General features: G+C 39.3%; 1 protein-coding gene across 4 annotated transcripts in view; it reads right to left on the bottom strand.

Moving 5' to 3' along the window:
- Window positions 1-24,819, bottom strand: part of AKAP6 (A-kinase anchoring protein 6) — a 514,317-nt gene that overhangs the window by 441,265 nt on the left and 48,233 nt on the right. For all 4 annotated transcript variants that reach the window (XM_045067871.1, XM_013047435.2, XM_045067872.1 and 1 more), the window contains exon 2: window positions 14,171-14,382. The gene's annotated coding sequence lies outside the window, so the exon portion shown is untranslated. The remainder of the gene's footprint in view (window positions 1-14,170; window positions 14,383-24,819) is intronic.

Below are 24,819 nucleotides of genomic sequence, written 5' to 3'. Positions count from 1 at the left end.
CTCCCTCTTGTCTGATGTATTTTGCTAAAGACTGCTGGAGCAGTGGTCTTGTGCTCAAATCAGGGATGCATTCTCTAGTGAAACAGCATTTATGTCCAGCCCACTTGCTCCTCCTTAGTGTTTACAAGACTCAGCCCTGTCCAGGGAGTGACCAGGAGAGGATACCTCATGACCTACATCCAACTGGGCTCAGAATCACTCCACCCTCTGATGATTAAAGCTTGTTGTGGCTGACTCCTCCTCTCCAAGGATGAATTCTCTTCAGAAATCTCTTCGACTTTGGTGCCAATACACTCTGCTCACTGACAGGACAAACTATCAACTCATCACAGACATAGGGAAGATATCCCATGGACATACACAGACATATCTGGAATTCAGTGATGGAGGCATTTCAAGTAGAGGCTCCAGGCTATACCACAGCTGACAGGGTAAGGAATATTAACCCTTCATTGCTAAATCACATTATCATTTCCAAGGTAGAACTTTACCTGTACCCAGAGAACCCCTCTAGGCAATTTCATTCCCTGACAGAAGATGCAAAACCCTTGTGTCTGCCTGCATATTCTACATCTGTGGGGGAAATGTGAGTTAACTGTATAGAGCATTTTTAATGAGTGTGTAGCAGACTGTGAATTCAATCTATATTAGAGAAGTAAATGCACATTTTTAAAATGTGGAATTTCCCTTAATGAGATTAAGAGTACCACTCCTCAGAATTTCATGTATCCTAGGCCCTGTACTAGATGCTCTATACACATGTGTCTAAACTACACAATACTTGACAAGACAGGTACTATGAAGAAAAGCAGACCCCAGAAAGGCTAGGAAACTCTCCCTTGGCACAGAGCTACTGTGTAGCTGGGATCTAATTCAGAAGTTCTAACTGATCCCAAGCCCAGCTCAACAACATGCCACCTGACTTCCTCATGGGAACAAGTTGTCTGAATCCTTCAAGGGGGATAGGGGGGAAGGTCACCGCTTTGTTCTCATGTGCACATTACTGTAAACAATGCCAGTGTTGTGGGTCACAGAGTTAAAACTGGCTCATATCCATTGGAATTAATTCAAAAAACAAATGAGAATCATGCCTGTAAAAAAGAAATACATTCTGGTGCTGAAGTCAGCAGTATGTAATCCTCTTGAGTCAGATGTAGTGACTTTATATATCAACTTTTGGAACTCTCTGATCAGATGAACTTTCATTTCAACGTGGAAAAAATACCAAACTCTTTCCATCTAGAATAACACCTCTGTTTGTTAGCATCCCCATCCAGTGCTCTCACTGTGCATTTTCTTCCCTTTTCACCACAGCACATTTGCCATACTGGATACCTGGGGTTGCCTGGACACAGATCTTAACAGAGCTCAAAAAGTTCAGAGCAGGGGCACCTAGGTGGCTCAGTGGGTTAAAGCCTCTGCCCTCAGCTCAGGTCATGATCCCAGGGTCCTGGGATCGAGCCCCACATCGGACTCTCTGCTCAACAGGGAGCCTGCTTCCTCCTCTCTCTCTCTCTCTCTCTCTCTCTGCCTGCCTCTCTGCCTACTTGTGATCTCTATCTATCAAATAAATAAATAAAATCTTTAAAAAAAAAAAAGTTCAGAGTACAGCTAGAAATATCAGATGGAAGGTGCCTCCACAACACAATGTCTAATAATATCAGGTCTTTGGTTTAGAAAAGGGAAAGCCAGGGTGTCAGGGAGCATGACCTAAACCTATCACAGAATAAAAAATTACTTGGGGTTCCCCTAAGCTCATTTTCACTAAAGCCCAAAGAACTAGAAACCCTACAGGACTTGGTGGCTCCTCTGACTTGGGTCTGGGAGGGGAGAGATAGAACAGGAAGCTGAGGATAATGCCCAGTCTCTGCCCTGAGGGACAGGATTGAAGGCAAGTCTTCACTCCAGGCAGGGCTCAGAAAGAGGAACAAGTTTGGAATAAGGAAGAGGATGAGATCATTTTAGGTATGCAGAGTGAAAGTACTCATGGAAAATTCAGGAGAAGACGTACAGAAGGCAGGAGAAACAGAAGTCTCAATCTCAGGAAAAAATTACCAGAGCCTAAAAATCTGAATTCATGAGTCATCAGCACACAGCTACAGGATCAACAAGCACAGGGTCATCCAGAGAAAAGGAGGAGAGCTAAAGACTGTCCCTTCCAGTCTAGGACTATGCTCACATCTCATGGGAGTCATTTTAAACTAAGTGAAACATTCAACTTGTTGATGTAGTATGCATTAAACATATAGAATACTTGTGAACATTTAATCTCTGACCTTTTTTAGCTCAATTTTACAGAGTAAAATTTTAAATCTATTTGCTATATTTATGTATAATGTAGTCCATAGTTTTCATAAAAGTAGTTTATTAATGATCCTCTCAAAAAACTAAAATATAAAAAGGAAAACAGTTGAAGTAAATTTGCAGATGCCAGATAAATTATGGAATTATTACTCCAGAGATAGTTATTTGAGGATGACGAAAGACAGCCTTCCTGTTCTCCCCCAAAATGTCCCTCAGTTACCTTGTCAAAAGCCTACACTGTCCTAGAGGATAAGATTCCAGAAATCTTCCCCTTCTCATAACCATTTCTCATTTAGTCTGTTTTGGTCTACTTGTTTGATTTAATAGCTGGACATTTAAGAATTTACGATTGAAGGAGTACTATGATGATTACACTGTAACAATATCATGACCAATGACTGAGTGGGAAGCATGTAGCGGGCATCATTCTGAGAATCATGGACATTCTCAGCAAGCCTGTAAGGCAGGTGTCAGCACTTGTATTTTACAAACGAAGAAATTGAAACTCAGCAAAATTGCACAACTTGCCCAAGGAACATTCTAATAGAAAAGTAGAATCCCAGATCGGTCTTTCACCAAAATCCCTGTCTGCTCTTTGCACTATTTCACTTACTCATTTAAGGACTAACTTTGGCTACTGAATTTAAAAATAATAAAGATTTATACTGCTATGATAGTTAACAAATTAATGGGTTGAACCACATGAAACTTTCAGTGTTTGGCCATTTCTGACTTACAAAAATGGAAATCCCATATGATTTGATCTTATAAAAGCAAAACAATGGTATTTTTTATGAATGTCTGGCACAGCAGTGCGACTTTCTAAAAAGATTCCACATCCGGTAGGAGGGGTAGAGGAGAACCAAACATTTCACTCAACTCAGTAACAGAAAATACATGTTACGGCTAACAAGAGAAAGAACAAATATAAAATACATGGATTTGCAAGATAAGGAAACTGTCAAAAAGTGGGTTGTAAAAGACAATAATTTGCTGGTGTAAGTGAAAACTTATGCATTGACCACAGGTTAACCATCAAGACTACTGTGAAACACAAGCTAATGAAACACACAAGTCTGAAATTTAAATAGTGTATAAATTATGTTTTCACCTACATAAGGGCACTAAGCAAATTTAAAATATTCTATGGAGGGATGCCTGGGTGGCTCAGTTGTTAAGTGTCTGCCTTCGCTCAGGTCATGATACCAGGGTCCTGGGATGCAGTCCCACATCGGGCTCCCTGCTGAGCAGGGAGCCTGCTTCTTCCTCTGCCTGCTATTCTCCCTGCTTGTGCTTGCACTCTTGTTCTCTCTCTCTCTCGCTCGCTCTCTCTGACAAATAAGTAAATAAAATCTTTAAAAAATATATTCTATGGAACACTGTTTTGGAAAAATCACATGACTGAACAATTGCAAGGTCTGGAGAACCCTGTCACTGAGGCATAAAATATTAGAGCTAAAAGGGGAAAAAAATCACTTAAATTTAATCCTTTTGTTTTATTGTATGGGAAACTAATGTTTAGGAAGATTATCTCAGCAGAAACTAAAACTCAGGCTCCTTATTTCCAGTCCAGGGCTCTTAAAAATACGTCAGAATAAGATTCTATTTGAACACAATAATATGCTTGTATATTTCAACTGGCCACGGTATATTTCAACTGGCCACGGCATGTGTTGCAGATTAAAGAAAATTTTCATGAGGCATAATTTTTATCCTGTAGCTTGATGAGGTTGCTAAAGTAAACATATTCAATATGTTTCATAACCATAAAATAAAAACACTATGAGTTTTAAATTTTAACAGCATTACATTTTCTTATTCAGCCTGTTATTATTATGGTACAACCAGAACACAGCCTTCTCCCAGGATGCTTTTCTAATTACTTTTGGATATTGTGTTGCCTTTTTACAGAGAAAGGCATTCTAAAAATAGGATGTTGTCAAAATGGTTTGAATTTCAAGAAAAAAAAAATCTCACACCTGCTCTCTGAGAAATACTCAGTTCAAAAGCATGACATTTAGACTATGTCTTCAGTACAAGATTCAGCTATAGATATCCACTGCTAAAAGACAGTTTGCTTCTACTTCAACATAAATGGCAGAAATCAGCTATCTTAATTATTCCCTTCATTTATGAGGCTGTATGTTCTGGCCAAACAACTGTATTGTTATGTGCCTGTGCTTTGCTTTAGTTCTCAGTAGAGCATTTTAAATAGCAAAAGGGAAGAACTGACTTCTATGGCTTATCATTCCCCCATCTGGTCTTTTCCCTGGAGATTCTTTCAATATCCATCAATCCATCAGTCTGAGATTTATAGCTAAGGATCGATGGTTTAAAAGAGAGTAAATAACTGTTTCTGAAGGAGACTTGAGTTCACTAAAGAGAGATAGAAGGGAAGAAAAAACCACCAATAGAAGAATCAATGCATCTTTCAAATGACTTATAAAACCCCAGGCCCCTTGTAGAAACTCTGTAAATACAGAGGAGGAGCCCATCAGAGTTGCCTAGGCAGTATCTGTGCTTTCAATGGAGAATTCAGAATAATTGGATGGTGGCTGGGGCGCCTGGATGGCTCAATGGATTAAGCTTCTGCCTTCGGCTCAGGTTATGATCTCAGGGTCCTGGGATTGAGCCCTGCATCCGGGCTCTCTGCTCAGCAGGGAGCCTGCTTCCCCCTTCTCTCTCTCTCTGCCTGCCTCTCTGCCTACTTGTGATCTCTCTCTCTGTGTCAAATAAATAAATAAAATCTTAAAAAAAGAAGAAGAAGAAGAAGAAGAATTGGATGGTACATGATGGCCTAACCATCAGCCACAGGGCTTCTTGGCATGCTATCTAGAATAGTAAGAATTACTCAAGGATGTTTAGAACCTTGAAAAGCATCACTGCAAAAGAGAATTTATTTACTACTTATTGAAAACAATCATATTGCCTCCCTCATAGAGTTATGCAGACACATTCATTATTTTTTTTTTTTAAGATTTTATTTATGAGAGTGAGAGAAAGAGCACAAATGGAGAAGGGAGCAGAGGGAGAAGACGACTCCCCACTGAGCAGGGAGCCCAACGTGGGGCTCTATCCCAGAACCCTGCAATCAAGACCCAAGCCAAAAGCAGCCACTTAACTGACTGAGCCACGCAGGCACCCCAGATTTATTCATTCTTGCAACAAATATTTATTGAGCCCTTGCCATATGTCAAGCAATATTCTAGGTACTAAGGAAACATCAATGAACAAAACACAAAAATCTCTGCCCTCATGCAACTTGCTTTATACTAAGGGAAGATAAGGAGAAATATGTTTGCAGATGGTGATAAGTGCTACAGAGAAAAAAACAGGGAAAGAAAGTGAAATAATATATGTGCATAGCACAGTATAAGCATTTAAAGTATATTAAAGGGTTTCCTTTCCATTTATGAAAGCTCTGAAAATTATTTCCTTGGTTTTAGGATTAGAGTTGAGAACTTATATTTCTTGGAAGGATATTAATCTTATCCCACTACTTCTGAGAAGTGAAATAATAATAACTTGCACTTATCAAAGGCTTTGTGCCAATAACATTACATAAAAATACTTCATTTCACCCTATAAAATAGATATTCTCTCCATTTTACATATGGAGAAAATGACACTCTAGGAAACTCTAGATCAAAGATCTAACAATTTTATATTAAAGCTAGGATTAAAAGGTAAATACACCTACCTCCAAAATCCATCCTCCTGGGCTCTGTCCTCATCTAGCAATTAGATTTAGGATGTCAGCAGATAGCATGATTCAAGAAGGGAGACCTGGCTATTGTTCCCATCCCTGCCCACCTCCCTACAACTAATCTGCACAGAGAATATCAGTCTATATACCCATGTGTAAATTATCGGAATTTAGGATTCCAAAACCCAAAATGGAAACCCTCATTTGGTATAAATTATTACAAAGAATCACTTTAAGTTTGATAATATGACATTTCCATCACCATCTGAAGTTCTAGATTACCTTTGAAAAGTACATTTTGTTTTCTCCTCAAGTTGGTTGATAGCACTCATTTTACTACTTGTTTAGCTTTTTAATCATATGTAATATTTACACAAGGATGGTGTTAAATCTAACACCTAAGAACCAGAGAAAAACAGCATACCAAAGATCATGATTTATGTCATTTTCTTAAGGAATAATAAAAAAAAAATGAAAATAAAATGTGGGCTTATTCACAAAAAGCCTAATAACATTAATCAAAGTGAAGAACAAAAGGAAAAATCTGCTAAGTAAAAACTAACATAGTGAAACATGTCTCTTCCTAAGCTGGTTATGTTACCTTTTTCTTGGTCCTCTGCCTCTTAGCCTAGTTTTCCTTTTCAGGTTAATTAGTCAAAATACAAATGTTTGCAAATCATGTTATCAATCATTCATTACTAAGTTAGAGAAAACCATATATCTTATTTCACTAGTTAAATCTCCCTCAGTTCTCGAAGCAATCATTAGTTCTCTGAGCCAGTTTTAGGGGCTGTTTTTATTTTTTGCCTTTATTTTCAAATCTGTCCTTTATCTTCAAGCAGCTGGTCCTGAGACAGGTTTTCCCCTTGAGTGTCCTAGAAGCTGTGCCACTCCTGGTAGAGGCTGAGGAAAGATGCATTGCTGTGGGAACTTGCTGTGCTGTCTCCCTTCTCACCAGCAGCCCCCCCCCTTCCTTATTTTCAGTTATTTTCAATAGAAAATGCAATGTTAGACTGAAACTAAAGAATGAATTTTTATGTGTTGCATAAACAATGAATCTTGGAATGCTGAAAAAATAAAACAAAATTTAAAAAAATAAAATAAAACTACATTTGCACACCTGTTTTGATTTTTGCGTATAGTCTTCTACAACATAAGGGTCTGCTATTTTGGCTGTTGCTAGTTGATGCCACACAGGCTGCCTGCAAGGATAGCTAGTACAAATTTTAAAGAGTCATCCCCTTTTACTTCACAGACAAAAAAAACAAAAAACAGGTTAAACTGAGTGCAATATTTGAATTAATTAGTAAAAGCTAAATGTGAGCAGATTAACTCACAGGGGGAAGTGCAGTGTCACTTGGTTGTAGGACTATTTTTATGCTAATGTGATGGGAATACACTATGGCAGGGGAGCTAGGTGCCTGGGGGGGGGGGGCTGCTGGTTGAGAGGATTATGGGGGTCCAGAGCTATCCCAGAAGGTGACAGTGGTCACAGACAGACTCTATGAGCACTAAGAATTGAAAGAGCTGAGAGGAGTACAAAACAATGATTTTGAGTGGCTAAAGTAAGGACTTATTTAAGAAAAAACATTTAGGGAGGCCTGGGTGGCTCAGTCGGTTAAGCATCTATCTTCAGCTAGGGTCATGATCTCAGGGTCTTGGGCTAGAATCCCTCATGGGCTCTCTGCTCAGTAGGGAGTCTGCTTCTCTCTCCCACTGCCCCCCCCATTTGTGTGCATACACCACGCACCTGCTCTTCCTTCTCTCTCTCTTCCAAATAAATAAAATCTTAAAAAGAAAAAGAAAAAAACATTTAAATCAAGGAAATGAAGGAAAAGAAAAGGTGAGGGCAGCCTCAGACATGCCTGGAGCTCCATCTCAGTGTACCACCCACACAAGGGAAGAACTAGCCAGGACTGTCTGCAAGCAGAGCCCTGACACCTGGATGTTAAATCTATGACAAGCTGTCCAAGTAATAGACGTGTGCGTGCCTTTGGTTGTCCTAATTTGTAAAGTGTTTGTTCCTTCAGCACACGATCTGATACAGGGTGGATAACTGACACATTTGTTGATAGCTGAATAGGGAAATGTCTAACACAGCTGGTTTTACAGTGTGTATGATGGTGGCCATGGATGCCATTAGGATTGAAACAGAGTACATGATAAGGCTGTGAGTTTGGGGCTTCATCCTTAGAGAAGACTCTAATGGCCCCTAATCCTCTAAGCAATGGCAAGAGCCCCTTGAATATCCGTCAGGTCCCGTTTACTCTCAACCAGCCAAAAAAAAGAGTTATTTTTCCTGTGCAGCAAGTGCCATCCTTCATTCATATTAATTCTCTAACAATTCTCTGCACATCCGTAGATTAATACAGCCACTTCTCACTGCAACATGAAGGGTCAGAAGGCTTCACATACTATAAGGTTCAAGAGTCTATTACCAGCATCTCATTATTACAAATAGTGATGGTGGATCTAGACTTATAAACATTAGCATGGCGAGAGCTGCCTTGCTAGGGAAGGGTTCATTATAAATACTGATTGTAATTCCCTTTTTAATTAAAAAAAAAATGTGAACTCTTCCTGCAGTAGTATAACCTCAAATTATGGGCCCCCAGCCTCCTGGAGAGAGAATATGAAAAAAGGATAGTGCTAAAAAATAAAAACCACTCAGGCAGCATAAAAATGTTGTTCAAATGAGAGTTAAACAAAGAAGTGATAAAAGTAATCAAGGAGTAAACAAAGGGCGGGAGAATAAATATAAACAATGAACCACGGGATGGTTAATTAGCTTGCTTTGCAAAAGATTTGATTTCTCCCCTGAAAGCAATGGTAATGACAAATAAGCCTGACCTACCAAATATCTTTACGTATAATGTAATACGTCCCCCTTTGCCTATAAAAGAAATGCCACTTAACTACCGTGCATGGCACTGAATTTACCATGGATGCCTCTAAGTTACAACATATGGGGTCTTTGCTCTGGGTTGTTTTGACAATGCTACTTTAGTTATTTTAAGCTCTCCAATTTTTGTTTGAATTCTTCTAGAGCAGAGGTCTCTAACTCACGTATCCACAGGGCTCAAGCAGTAGTAGCAGCTGAGGGTAAATGGATGGGACTGGTACACAGACCTTGATGAATTGGAGAATACTGCTATGTCAACTCTTGCCAAGTGAGCCACATTACATAATTCCTACAAAGAGAAGCTTGGAACTCAGATTTGTGTGTCAATTTTTTTATATCAAAATGGCCATACAGGACATACAAAGTTTGCAGTGTCCAGTGCAAACTGAAAACACAGAACCCCCTACTCAAAAATTAAGGGGGTACCGGGGTGGCTCCATTGGTTAAGCCTCTTGATTTTTGCTCAGGTCATGATCTCAGGATTCTGGGATCAAGCCCCTCTTCAGACTTCACACTCAGAGGTGAGTCTGCTTGAAGATTCTCTCTCTAACAAATAAATAAATCTTTAAAAAATTATTAAGAATTTAAAGATGGGAGTGCCTGGATGGCTCAGTCAGTTGAGCCTCCAACTCTTTAGATTTTGGCTCAGGTCATGATCTTGGGGTTGTGGGACTGAGTCCCATATCAAGCTCTGCACTCAACAGGGAGTCTGCCTGAGATTCTCTCTCTCCCTCTGCCCCTCCCCACCTATGTGCATGTAAGCTCTATCTCACTCTCTCTTGCTCTCTCTAAAATAATAAATAAATCTTTTTTTTAAAGATTTTTTTTAAAAAAAAGGATTTCAAGATGCACTCTCCCCCTCCCCAAGAAAAGAAAGAAAGAAAGAAAAGAATTTCAAGATGGTGACAATAGAACTTTAAATCAACTGTGGACCCTTCTTAGCACAGGCCCTATGTACGCACAGGTTCCGAGCCCAGGAAGCCTGACCCAGCAGTATACAAAAGAAGCTGCAATGTTCTGCCCATGAATTATCCAGCTTAAGACCCTGTTCTAAAGATTCCACATTCTCTCCCCATTTCTTTTTGTGACTCAAAGCATCCAGTTTCAAGATGGCTAGAAGAGTTTGAAGCATAACCTCTTGCTGAAAAGCAGACAAAAACATTAGACCATACATGCATATGCACCTACCTATATAGATGTATAGAAATAATGGATTAATCTGTTAATAAGTGGAATGGAACTAAATAGAAATAGTAGTATTACAGTATAAGAGTGAATAAATGATCCCACCATAAATTTACCCGTTCATCTGTCTTGTTTACTGCTATGCTCCCTGACATTGCCTGGTACATAGTAGATACTCAACAGTACTTGTTGGATTGAACTGAATCCATAGGATCAAAACAAATTATAATTCACTGATTCTAGGATTGGAAATAGGAGGAAATCAGACACATATAGCAGGTCTACCAACTTCCCTAACTTCCAATTAATAATCTAACTCATGTAGTCACTGTACCCAGTAACTCTACTGCCTTTCTATCAGTCTCTCATTTCTTTGGCTCACACAGACACAAGCTTGGGCCTCCTTGGAGGAAGCTGGGACAAAGGTTAACTTCTTCCCAGAACCTAGAAAAGGCTAATGAGCTCAGTGGAATGATATTTCTAAGTATTCACCATACCAGAATCAATATCAATGTGCTGTCAGTGTATACATTAGCCCCACAGTCAAACAAAGAACAGCCCTCAGAGCCCATAATGACACTGGGCGTGGAGAGCTGGGGATGGGCAAGATGATGCAGAGATGACTGTATCAGCTCTCCTCAAACACAAGGCTTCCAGGATGTTGCACAACCCCATTATTCTGGTACTTTGTCAGAGATAGGCAGCGTTTGGATTCAGCCACTAAGATACTCAGCAAAATAACTCTCTTTTGGTCTTCTTGACGCAAGAGATGGATTTGGAGTACACCTTCTGCCTGTGAGAGAAGTCACCTCTTCTATTCCTTGCCTGGTATTACCAGGGAATGCAAACATCTTCAAGTTGGCAGAGTACTATATATGCAGCTGATAAGACAGGTACAACAAACTTGATTCATTACTGACCTAGATAAGACCAACTTTTACTACAATTCCATAATGTTCACCCTCATTCATGTAGCATTTCCCATATGCAGACCCTGCTAGAAAGATGTGTCAAGCAAGGGTAGTGGCAATAGTTCCTGAGCATCAACACTGCATTACTTAAATCTCTAGGATCGGTAAAGGACCTCCCCAAAATTCAAGCTCTTTCCTGTAGTAAAATTGAACTTGGTGTCATAAATGGGATTTCATTCCACATGTGCAATGTGAACTTTGATTTTCCAATAGAATGAGAAGGGTGGGATGAGTTTGATAGAGTAAAGGTGACTCATTTATGTGGTATACACAGTTAAGATGTCATAAAACTAAGATGTCCGTGAGTAAGCATGTGGGCATCACAGTCAAATCACATCTGTTTGGAATTCTGACCCAGTCACTTATTAACTACATGGCCTTAGCCAAATTTGTTAACTTGGCTAAACTTGGTTTCTGCGAAACATGAATATCACCGAATCTTATAAAGTGAAATTATTATTCTGTATCTCACTGTGTCATTATAAGGGCTAACTAAGATATAAACAATGTTAGGTCCAGTGCCCGATACATAGTAAGAACTGAATAAATAACAGATGTGACTGTTATTTTGATTTCTATTTTCGTCACTCCCACAAATAACTAACTTCTTTGCAACTTTGTGATTCAGGGGGTTAAAAAAAAAAAGCCATAACCAAAAGCATGGAGGAGGTTAACTTCTTGTGAGGCATCCATGGTGGAAACTTGGCCACACTGTAAACATGGTCTTGATATCTTTCACTCATCACTATGAAACAATATTCTCTAAATTCTAGAAAGTTTCAGTGAAAAGCCACTAAATGCAGCTATAGAGCAATTTCTCCCTTCCTCCCATACACACACACCCCATCCAACCCCTTGGGGATATATTAAAACTAAGGCAAGTGAAATAGCCCTAGCCAGTAAGTAATTAAGGCACACAGCTCATCAGAGAGCAGCACAGGCTGTGGCCCTTTGCAAAGAAACTGAGCATCAGGATGACAGCTCTCATTACTAGGGCTTTGTTCTCCTAGAGCAAAAAGAGCACAAAAGCATAAAGTTGGAGAACTGTAACTGCATTTTGAATACTTGCAGGGGTGGGGGGGGTGTCACAGGTTCCTCTGAACAGAGAGGATATTCCACCAGACAACTGCATCAGCCCACACCCACCAGCGCCTTCCCCACCCTCAAAGCATGACTCCACTTTTTCTAACACTGCCCTTAAGGAATCTGGCTTCCGTGACTTCCAGTAATTGTAAAAATCACCCATGATGAAGCAGCTGAACACAGTGTTAGACAAAAGAAACAAAAATTAAGCAAATAGAAAACTCATTAAAATGCTGCCTTTGGTTATTTTTACTCCTAACAATTCATGTTACCAAACAAGTCTTTCTTCGTTGCTTTTCCTTGGAAGTAATACTTTAAAAGAATTCTAATGGGCACTGACTGGTTTTCTCCAGACTCATAATCCAACAACCAGATGCACTTTCCCTTCCCCCATCTCCATCTAGGACTCCTCCCTGTCACCTTAGAGCTTCTGACTTGGCTGCGTTCACACCCAGCAGTCCCGGCAAAGCTTTCTGTTCACATTATACAACAAAAAAGCAGCAATGAACAATTCATGCTCCTAAGTGCTTGCAATAAAACAGGCTGAGCTGACCTCTCCCATCCCAAATAGCTGCATGTCAGCCACATAAGCTTAAAGGACCGACAGTAGTAAGTATGTGATGTGTATAAACAAACTAATTAAAATCTAAGGTCTCTCATTGCGGCTAGTGCCTAATGGGACCAATATAATTGGGAAAAAAAAAAAAAGAATCACTCCAAGCTAGCTAGAGGTATTGCTTTTCCTGCCTCTAGGATACATCTCTTTTAGGCTCAATAAACAGCCTAAAAGAAGAAAAATTCGGGGGTTGCCATTCTTTCCTGTAAGACTTCTTAAATAAAAACTATCAACTCAGCAGCACTGAGCCAAAAGACCACTCCCTGATTCCAAGTGGACATATTGATCAACTGAACTGACATGTGCCTCCTCCTTTCTCTCTCTTAGTAGCAATCAGCTGCACCAGGAAAATCCATTTCATTTCCCAAAACAAAAGGCAACACACTGCTCCTTATCTGACACTGTCAGGCCACAGTTTTTAGAGGGGGGCATAAAAATACACACACACACACACACACACACAACAAAGATGCCTGAGAAATAGCTAAGAGTTGAAATGAACATGATACATGTTTATCTGGACTTTCAGGATTGAGTTGAGGTTATGACTAAGCCCAGAGATCTGTATTTGCCACAGTCACTGAGAACCCTGCTATTTATGTCTTACCAGATTCCGGCTAAAGTTAAGAGCAGCACCTCCGGCACTTCCAGAGGCTCTCATCGGCGTTACCCTTCACTGCAACTGCCGCAGAGAGCAGACTTGTTACAAGTCCACCTGCAAACAACTCCAGCTGTTTTAGAGACTAGCTAGAGATGGGAAAATATTAGGGTTTCAACTAACTATGAAGGATAGGGGTTGAAGGACTACCACGTAAATCAAAAGGCTCAAGTAATTTCATTTGGTTTGGATCTTCGTGCTTTTCATAAATTCTGTGTTAAACATGCAAGTGATCCCCTTTCACATCAGGGGTATGTCAAATGCTTATTCAGCATTCATTCCTTGCCATGAAGAAAATGAAACCCAACCGAGGTAAATACTAAATCTCATACTGTAAATCACTAAATATTTCAAAAATCACAAGAGCAAATAGGGGACCAATTAGCTCTGTCCCATAAAAAAAGAAATCTGTATCTTTACAATGCTGAAATACTGTGAACTACTCGTTTTAGAGCCTATTGGGGATTTTGCAATCGAAAATTATCTTATGTTTATGAAAAATTCTATGAGAACACCAAAAATAACAGGCAGAGATGGAACAAGAATAATTCTACATATTATGATTCCTCTATGACTCTTAAAGGCCTTTGTCTTAACCCAGCAGCCTGAAAAACAGATTTAGGTAAAACAGCCTTCTTTCCCCAGTCCATTTTAAGCAGACAACATCCCCCCATCTCCGCCTTAGCAGACACCGACTAACCAACAAAACAGCCTTGCAATTAAGGCCCAGACGTTCAACACTCACCATCTCCTTCTCCCACCATCTCCTTTTGATGTTTACAGCACATCTGTAGGATGCAATACTAGGAGATGCCTTGTTTGACCTGCTGCATGATGCTGTGACATCAGTTCAGATGATGCAGCTCATTATGGGAAAGACTGCTGTTGCTATGGCAACTGGGATGTGCTAGGAATCCTTGCTGCATTTCCAGTGGAGCCTGAGACAATACGGAAGCCCTGTAAGAAACAGACGATATGCAAAATGCAGACCAAAGGAAGAGGATCCCTCATTGGACTAAAATCCATACATTTAAAAGGGATTTCCCTGAAGGCACACTGGGAAAAATAAAAATTACCTCCTACTTTGTTGTTACACATTTAGGAGAGAATAAGGTTGTGGGGGAGATAGAGATTTAGTACTGAGCAAATAAAAACAAATGCTCAGTGTTTCTCTGTTCGTCAACTGATCACTTCTTCCTCTCTGGACAGCATTATAATACCTTTTTAAAAGTTATTAAAAAGAATTTTTGTTCACTTGTCAAAAACCGGAAGTACAAAGCAGGGGGCAGAAAAGGAATTAAAAATGGAATATAAACAGCAAAGAAAGTGACTCTAACTCTAAAGTAAATAAGCATGAATTCTTAAAACATGGACAAACTCCCACCAATAAAGTCTGCCCTGATCATTTCCCCTGATGGATACCAACCCATAGGACCTTTCTAATGCAGCAGAGCCCCAGCTCTCACCTGAACATAGATGGGCATGTGTAAGGAAGATCTAGGGGGCACACCACACCACTTTCCATTTCCGGGGGCCCATCCCCTGGCCTGCAGAAAACCTCTCCTACTCACAGCCAAAATTCAAGTCTTTAAGGGAACCAAACCTTGTGGTCGGAACAAGTAACCAACCTGCTACTTCTCAAGTCACTGACATTCCAAACATTGGTGCTCTGTTTTCCTCTCCTCCGGGCAGTAAGACACAGAAGGAAATTACTCAGGCCCCTCCCCCCACAAAAGCTGCAACTGTGTGAAAAGCCACATTTAAACAAGACACAGTGAGGTATTTTGTCAATGAATAAAAGAAAATTTGAATTTAAAGCAATTGCTCTTTCCTAGTCCTGTGCAGAAGTAAATATTACGTGGTGAGAAGGGTAGGGGAGGAGAGGTGGACAGAGCAGCCATTTCTTGCATATTCAATATTCTTAGACCATGGATTGAGACAGAATCAAGCTGAGCTCCATCCACTCTATCTTCAGATTCTGGGAAAAACAGCATTCTAAAAGCCCAAAATTGACAGGACAATACTGTTGTCCTCTCCAGCTTGAGATTTTAAATGGCACCGTTCGCTAACTGCACGCAGGACGAGGAGACAGAATGGCAAAAGGAATTCAGACAGTCCTTGATAAATAGGGGCGGATGAAATTGCCTGAAAGTTGCCAAGATCCTAGCAGGATGTACCACCAGCCGTTCACAAAGCAGCCCTGCCCTGGAAAGCCTAGCCCCCTTCCTATTTCACCTAGTGAAAACTTGGGAGACCGAGAGCAAGAGGTTGAAGCTGCCTACCCAAGTTACCCATGCTCTCAGTCACTGACTCCCACCCTTTATCTTTGACCAGATGCTACACCAAGAGAAGTAAGAGGCAACCACTCCAGAGCAGAACTGCTTCTCTGGGATTCAGAAAACACAGTGTTAATCCCAGTTCCTCCAGGGAACATCTGTGTGCATTCAGGCTAGTCAATTAACCTCTCTGGACCTCAAGTTTCTCATCCGGAGATATAATGTATTTAACTAATGACCATGGTTTACAAGTTTTGTTAGTAGCTGAACACTTTATTCTAACAATACAGTCCAAACCTAGGTTGCCCTGATTGAGGAGTGATTAAAAAGCCCAGAGCCAAAACTGATGAACCTTTCCCAAATCCCCTCCCCCCTGCCTCACTGGCTCTGAAATGGCCCATGAAGGTACCTCTGAAGAACCGGCTCAGCCTCTGAGGAAGACGGAAGGAGTCATGGATCTAGAACAGTATTACTGGCCTTCCAGAGCTGAAATCCCGTGATTCTGTAAAGAGGAGGGAGCAGGGTGGAATCCGGTATTTCAGACTTGAATACAGTTTCTCAGAATAAGAAGGACCTTATCAGTCTCCTTTACCAAAAGCAAGTCATTTGTTTGCTGGGAAGAGATAGATGGCTCATTAAATCTGAGGATAGACTTTTAACAAAATAAACAGGTTGAATCATTAGCCCACAAAACAGCCCAGATTGGGGGAGGGGGGAGATCCATAAAGCAGAAACAAATCATAAAGTAAGTTTTCTTTCTTGCCTTGTGAATGGACCTCTAATAATTCACTTTAGACTTACCAGTGTTTTTTTTTTTTCTTTTTCACTGTTACACAGCCCCACTCATGGGGTTGTTTTGAGGACTGCATGCAATAATGTATATAAAAGCATCTGGAAACCAGAAGCAATGGAGAAATGTCAAACCTTGTTACTACTGTCATTAATAGCCCAATCACCCCAAACAGTGGGGCCTCTGAGCTCTCAACTGCACATCCAGCCAGATTCTGGACTCCAGACTAAGATGGCTGGGACATGGTTTGCAAGGTCTACACAGCTGCCAAGGTGGGCGGACTCCTCACCATTGACTTCAGATGAGGTCTGAAAAAGTAATGGACAAGGGATACACTCAGAGGACAGAGCCAGGGCTATGGGCAACAAAGAACAAATGAGTTTCTCCTGGAGAGCAGAATCAAGGCCAGATCAGTGAAATGAGACGGCAGCTTCAGACCCGAATGACCCAAAGTATTTCACAACTGCTGTGGGTTAGGGACCACCATGTGTCTCTCATTTTGCCTTTGACAGAGACAATTATGCATCAGTGAAAAATCCTGGATTTTCAGCTGACATAGTGACTACACGGGACTTTAGGTAGCTTCCTTGGGATGTGAATATACATTTATTGTAGGGCAAAAGGGAGAAAATAAATATTTAGGGTTCAGCAGAACAAGTTCAACAGAACTTGTGACAGCTAAAGGGTTGCCAGTACCCTTACCCATAGGTAGACCTTGGGATTGGTTCTTATCAATGGAATGTGAGTAGAAGTGAAAAGAAACACCTCCAAAGGTAGTAAAGAGCATGTGTGCCTTCCCCATACTTCCCTCCCTGCTACCTGGATGCAAAGTAACTAGTGAAAAATTCTGAAGCCCCACACTGTGCATGAAGCCTGGGTCCCTGAATGACAGTGGGGTAGAGCCATGCTCTCCCAACCATCCACTGACCCACATGGAACTGCAGTGAGTGAAAAATAAACCTTTACTATATTAAAGAGATTTGGGGGTAGTTTACAACACCCAACATGAGCTATCTATTTATAAATAAAAATATGACAATTTAGGGGTGCCTGGCTGGCTTAGTCAGTAAAGCATGTGACTCTTGATCTCGGGGTCATGAGTTCAAGCCCCATGTTGGGCATGGAGCCTACTTAAAATAATTTTTTTCAAACTGTAACAATTTAATAAAATAGAAATTAAATAATTTAATAAACTATATTAAAATTATAACATATCTTGTAACTATAATTACATATACATATAATATACATATAATTACATTGTATCTATGTAACTATAATCTTATTGATTATAAACTTATGATGTTAAAAACACATGCTGATATGCATTGAGAGACTCTCTTGGGAGAATATTCTATGTATTATTCCCCTAACTTATTTGGCCATAGTATCCTTTTTTCACGGACTAAAGTTGCACTGGCTGTCCATCCATAGTGTAGGAAACAGGACTATAAACAACAATGGGTTAGAAGCTCCCTGAAGCCCTTATTTAGTCTGGAGGCTATAGAAGAGGAAAAAGTTAAACTTCTTTCTTCTCCAGTATAACAGTCAATTTGCAGTCTTTCTCTGTCATTATGAACTAGCAAGGCAGAAACTGATGGTGTTATTATAGATAGAGCAATATTCATACAAATGTTTCCTCCCAGCCATTTTCCCCTACTTACAACAAGGAGTTCTGTCCCAAAGTCTTAACATTTCAGAAGTCAATGAATCTTATTTCCAAATCATCAGCTCATGATGTAAACATACATCTTATGCTTATATTTTAGGGGTTTAAAAAACCCTAAAGCTAAAAAAAAAACAAAAAAAAAACTAAAGCTATTCCTGGAAATGTGGCAAGCCTGCATTCCTTAATGTATCATGTTAAAATTTCTGGATCTGAAGACTGTTAGTTGTTAGTTAGCAACTGTTAGTTGGGGAAGTACTAGCTGATTTCACAGGAAAGCTTCTGAATCACCCTGGCTAAATATAATAATGGTATGTTTCTTATTCATTTGAAGTCTAAATGGATGCTCCCAATTGCAGATGTCATTCTACATGGTGATTCAGGGACCCTATCTGAAAGTTTTTCACCTTTCTCTAGAGGCTTAGAGTCCTGGGCATTTATTGGGCAGATACAGATGGCACAGGGAAAATTTTTATGAGCCAGATCTGGAAGTACTCTTCTTCACTTCCATCCACATTCCATTGGTCAAAACTCAAATGATCACACATGCTACAAGAGAGGCTGGGAAATGGAAGCTAGCTTTGTGCCCAGGAAGAAAAGGAAACAGGTGTAAAACACAGTTATCCAGTCTCTGCCATATCATGGTATCAGGAATCTGAGACTTGTTTCAGGTGCATTTTCATATGTGTCTGAAATACCACCAATGGTTCTTCTTAAGCCCCAGTGAACATTCAGACACAAGACTATCATAACCAACTGGTCAGCTCAGAGAGTTTGCCAGCAGGGCAGCATCAGGATTACTCTTCCATAGGATCTTGTGCAACAGTCCACACAGTCCACACAGTAACCAGGAGCTATTATGTCTGGCCCTGAGGTAACAGCTCAAGAACAATGAATGGAACATAAGCAAGTTCAAGAGCAACCAGCCTTAAAACCATTATTCCTCCAGGAGCCTGTATCTTTGTAACAATTTCACAGATGTAATTTCCAGGGTTCCCCCAAAAGTTATGCCCAGTTATAAGGGTCATTACACTCAGAAGAGCCCCAAATGATGGCTTCTCACTCCAGACCAACAAGGGCTTACCCCTCATCACTCACGTCAGCTGAAGAATACGACGGATGGTGGGGAAGGGACTTTCTAGAGATTCCCCCAAATCCAGGGTCATAGGAAAAATGGACAAACAGTTCCTCCTAGAGAGCATGGTCAGGGTCAGACCAACCAGAGAAATTCTCCTACTTTCCAGAGAAATTCTCCTAGGCCATTTTTACCCTAAGCAACGTTGCCTAGAAATAACATTGACACTTCATCATTTTCAGGTTTCCAGAAGAACAGAGCTACAGAGTTAACCAAAGGTCAAATTATCTCACAAAGATAAAGTGTTTAGCTAATCCCCTACCAAAAATGCCCAGTTCTAGCTTTAAAGTTGACCTTTGTTCACAAAATATACAAATATTCAAACACTCCATCCACACCCTTATGTGACCATACACCCATTCTGCCTGTGGATACTGCTTCAATCATACTTCCTGAGATTATCTGGAGGCCAAAAATATTTGGACACCAAACTACAGTGGACATTTGTGGCCCTTACTATAGAGGGCTCAGCATCCCTTTTACTTCTTTAGATAACCAGGCAAAGCAAAACATTCTTATCTAAAGATTATTAATCTTTGGCAATCACAATAGAGCTTGCAGACATAATAATGATTATAGAAGTTCGGTTATTATTATTGTTGTTAACTGAAGTCTGGATTTATTATTTCCAGACATTAAATCTTCCACATACTAGGCTATACACTTTAGGTGGGACTCCAATTAAAGGAATGAAGCATGTGATTCAGTCTTAAGCCAACCAGGTTGTTACATTCGCCTGACCTACAGACATTAGCTAGAGATGAGGATGGGACCCCACTGAAGCCAATGAGATGCACTGAGACATTTTAATGAAAATCACTGTTGGCTTCTTGTCTGAAAGTGAAAGGATGTCAAATTTGAAGCTTCTTGCCCATATATCATTCATGAACAAAGAACCTGTCTAAGAATAAAGCCAAGAGAAAGAGCAGAGCTGAGTTGAACTGCACTGGTGAGACTTCTTGAGCCAGAAATCAGCCTTACTCTGGCTCTGTAGACTGTAAGAGCCAAAAGGTCCATTTTTCTTCCTCAGCCAGTAAGTTTTGGGATTTCAGTCACAATAACAGACCTAACTAATCTGCAAGGCCATTAGAGACACTGTGGAAGGTGCAAGTTGGCACTATTAGCATACAGCATCCTTGGATGGGGAAAAAAAAGTTGGGTTCTTAAGTGTTGAACCTTAACAATGAGACCCCTAAAAGTGTTAGGATCAGGGCCCGAACTGGCAAGATCTCAACATAAGGAAGATGCAAAGCATTATCTTTTCTTCTGTACATTCTCAGATTTATAACATTGATCTCACACCCCAATCGGCCTGAGTCCCATTCCTCTGTCCTTTGCCAGGGAAAACTCCCATCAGTGAAGACCAGAAAGGCCAGGGAAAGGTGGTGCTGTGGTGGCTCAGTTGGTTGGGTGGCCAACTCTTCATTTTGGCCCAGGTCATGATCTCACAGTCATGGGATCCAGCCCTGTGTGGAGCTCCATGCTCAGCTTGGAATCTGCTTTATAGTCTCTCTCCCTCTATCCCTCCCCTCTCAATATAAATAAATAGCAAGATTTAAAAAAAATTTTTTTAATAAAAATAAATAAATAGATTTAAAAAAGAAAAAAAAACAGGGAAGATACATTCCAAATGAATACCTAGATCTGGAGCCTGAAGCAGACTTAGCGGTGATTTTGTCCAAAGAAAGTGGCCCCAACCAGTTCAGAGATTTCCCTGCCATCCTTCTGAAATTAAAATTTTTATCTTGCCTGACTTTATAGATTTAGTATGGTGTGCTGTTTCACTTAGATTTAACTCCAAACACAAACCTTTGACCTGAAACAAAATGGTTTTAAGGTACGGGTGGAAGCGCAATTGTGCAGTTTTATGTAGGGAAAGGAAACCATTCAGGACTAACATATGAAGCAGGGATTTACAAACTATTTAAACTCTGCATTGTATTTCTGGGGATTTCTGGTTTTAGAATTTAATTTTTTCATAGGTTTTAATCTTGTCCACTCAAGCAATCTTTGGGGTACTAAATATCATATCACTTTTGATTTCCCCGGAACCTGCAGCACACAGGTAGGCATAAGTAATTACTTATTAAGTCCTTCTTGATTCTTAATTTTGTTTTCTTAAAAAGTAACATTGTTTACATTCCAGGCAAAGCCAATAGCTTTCTCTTCATCACTCCAGAGTTTGAAACATTATAAATAATTTTACTAAGGCTTATATGTGTCAATATTTTTCCCTTCCTTGAGGCCTAAAATAACAAAAAGTAGTTTGCTACTGAGAAGACCTGACCAAAAATGATAAAGCCAGTCAGTAAGCAAACACTTACTATGTGTCATCAGACATAAAGGATAGCAGCCATGATATCTGTTTCAAGTTATGTACAACTGACTCATAATTAACATAACATTTTCAGCCTGCACAACCTTTTAAACTAGACTCCTCCCCCTCCCCGAGAAAAATGATTAATAAAATAACTAACCCTCATTTGTAAATATTCTCCCAGCATAAACATAATACACTGTACGAAGATGTGGTTTTTCAAGATAATTTTATTTAGAAATAGTTATTCCTTTTCCTATAAATATATGTGCATATAAACACACACACATATACATATACATATAGATTCGGGAATATAGGTGAGAATGAGTTTTTGCACATAATACCAATTTTCCCTTTACTCTAGGCAACAACGACCTATTTCTAAATTTACCAACTTACTGCTGAAGTCAACATTCTATCAATATACTTACTACAAAAACTTTCACCATAATACAAAATATTGCTTCGTGGAATCCTTTCAAAAAGGATTATACAGACACAAACATAAAAGTAAATCTAAAATATTCTAAAGTATGCATGTCACATAAAGAACATATAATATATATAATACACCTACTAAGATACAAAAAAAAAAAAAATCAAGTAATAAAGTATTGTCTTACCTAGCTCTATGTTTACACAGTGCTTACTCAGTGCTCCGGACTGAATCTGTATCCCCCCAAATTCATATGTTGAAATCCAAACCCCTAAGGTGATAGTATTAGAAGGGAGAACCTTTCCAAAGTGATTAGGTCTTAAAGGTGGATCCCTTCTGAATGGGATTGGTGCCCTTATAAAAGAGGCCCAAGAAAGCTCCCTTGCCCCTTTTTCACCATGTGACGGCAAAACAAATAGGTACTATTTTATGAACAGGAAATGGATTCTCACCACACACTGAATCTACCAGTCCCTTGACTGTGGACTTCCCAGACTCCACAACAGTGAGAAATCACGGTCTGTTGTTAATAAGTAACCCAGTCTACAGTATTTCTGTTTGGTAGCCCAAACAGATTAAGACACCCAGCTCTTCAAAAATTAGTTATGATTCTAAATACTAACAACAAAGTACCCAAAAAAGAAAGTAAAAAAAATCCCATTTACAATAGTATCCAAAAGAATAAAATACTTAGGAATAAATTTATCCAGTGAGGTAAGAGACTTACCCATTGAAGACTATAAAACACTGATGAAAGAAATTAGAGAAGACACTAATAAACAGAAAGACAGCCTGTGTTCATAGATTACAATAATTCGTATTGTTAAAATGTCCATACTACCCAAAATAATCTTCAGATGCAATTCAACCCGTACCAAAACTTCAATGCATTTATAGAAATAGAAAAAACAATACTAAAATTTGCATGTAACCACAAAATACTAAAAATAGCTAAAGCAATCTTGAGCAAGATGAGCAAAGCAAAAAGAGGCATAACACTTCCTGATTTCAAGCTACCTTAATTTAGTAACCAGAACAGTATGGTGTTGTCATAAAAATAGACACACAGATCAATGGAACAGAATTGAGAAATAAACCCAACTAATAAGTTAACTAATTTTCAACAAGGTCACCAAGAATACAGAATGGGGGAAAATAGCCTCTTCAATAAATGGTGTTGGGAAAACTGGATATCCACTTGCAAAAGAAAGAAACGGGGACTTTATCTTATACCATTTACAAAAATTAACTCAAAATGGATTAAAGACTTAAGGATAAGACCTAAAACCATAAAAGTCTTAGAAGAAAATATAGGGGGAAAATCTCTTGATATTGGCCTTGTCAATGATTTTTTTTTTTTATATGACACAAAAGCATGGGCAACAAAAGCAAAAATAAACAAGTAGGACTACATCAAGCTAAAAAGTTTCTGCACAACAAAGGAAACAATAAAGGAGAAAATGTTTGCAAACTATATATCCAATAAAGGGTTAATATCCCAAATATATAAGGAACTCCTACAACTCAATAGCAAAAAAATTATAATAATAATCAGATTTTTAAATGGGCAAAGGACCTGAACAGACATGTTTCCAAAAAAGATATATAGGTATAGCAAATACCAAAATATAAAAATATGTTCAATATCATTAATCAGGGAAATGTAAATCAAAACCACAATGAGGGGTACCTGGGTGGTGCAGTCAGTTAAGCCTCTGACTCTTGGTTTTGGCTCAGGTGATCTCAAGGTCTTGGGATCGAATCTTGCATCAGGCTCCAAGTTCAGTACAGAGTCTGCTTGAGATTCCCTCTTCTTCTCCCTCTGCCCCAACCCCCACAGAATTCTCTCTCTCAAATGAATTAACAAGTCTTTGAAATAAACAAACATAGAAACCATAAAGAGATATTACCTGTTACAGTGTTTATTGTCCAAAAAATGAGAGATAACAAATGTTGGTGAGGATGTGGAGAAAAAGGAACCCTTATACTCTTATACACTATTGGTGGGAATGTAAACTGGTACCACCATTATGGAAAGCAGTATGGAGGTTCCTCAAAAAATTAAAATAGATTTACCATAGGAATCCCACTTCTGGCTATATATCCGAAGGAAATTAAATCAGTCTCTCAAAGCTGCACTCTCATGTTCATTACAGCAATATTCACAATAGCCAAGATATGGAAACAACATAAGCATCCATTAACAGATGAAGGGATAGAGAAATGTAGGAGATATATATACATACACACACACACACACATATATACACACGGTATGTGTATTTTATTACCATCATCATCATATTACTATTCAGCCATAAAAAAGAAAGAAATCCTGCCATTTATGACAACATGGATGAACCTGGAAGGTTATGTTTAAGTAGAAAAAGCCAAAGAAAAAATACTTATGGTGTCCCTTATATGTGGAATCTTAAAAAAAAAAAAAAGAAGCCAAACTTCTAGAAACAGAGAGTAGAATGGTGGTTGCCCAGGACTTGGAGGGAGGTTGTAGTCAAAGAGTAAATATTTTCGGTATTGTATACTTGAGAATGTATATAAGCATTCTCACACACATAAAAAGTAATTTATGTGAGGTTATAAGTATGTTAATTAACTTGACTATGGTAATCATTTTACAAAATATACATATATCAAATCATCACATTGTACACTTTCAATCTTACAATTATTTGTCAGTTATACCTCAGTAAAGCTGGAGGGAAAAAAGAAAATAGCAATGACAACAATAAAAAGACATCCAGATCGTGTGT

The sequence above is a fragment of the Mustela putorius genome, unplaced genomic scaffold (genome assembly GCF_011764305.1).
Source record: "Mustela putorius furo isolate JIRA1106 unplaced genomic scaffold, ASM1176430v1.1 tig00003898_pilon_pilon_pilon, whole genome shotgun sequence".
NCBI lineage: Eukaryota > Metazoa > Chordata > Mammalia > Carnivora > Mustelidae > Mustela > Mustela putorius.
The sequence above is the reverse complement of the archived record's forward strand: the minus strand, read 5'-3'. Positions and strand labels throughout refer to the sequence as shown.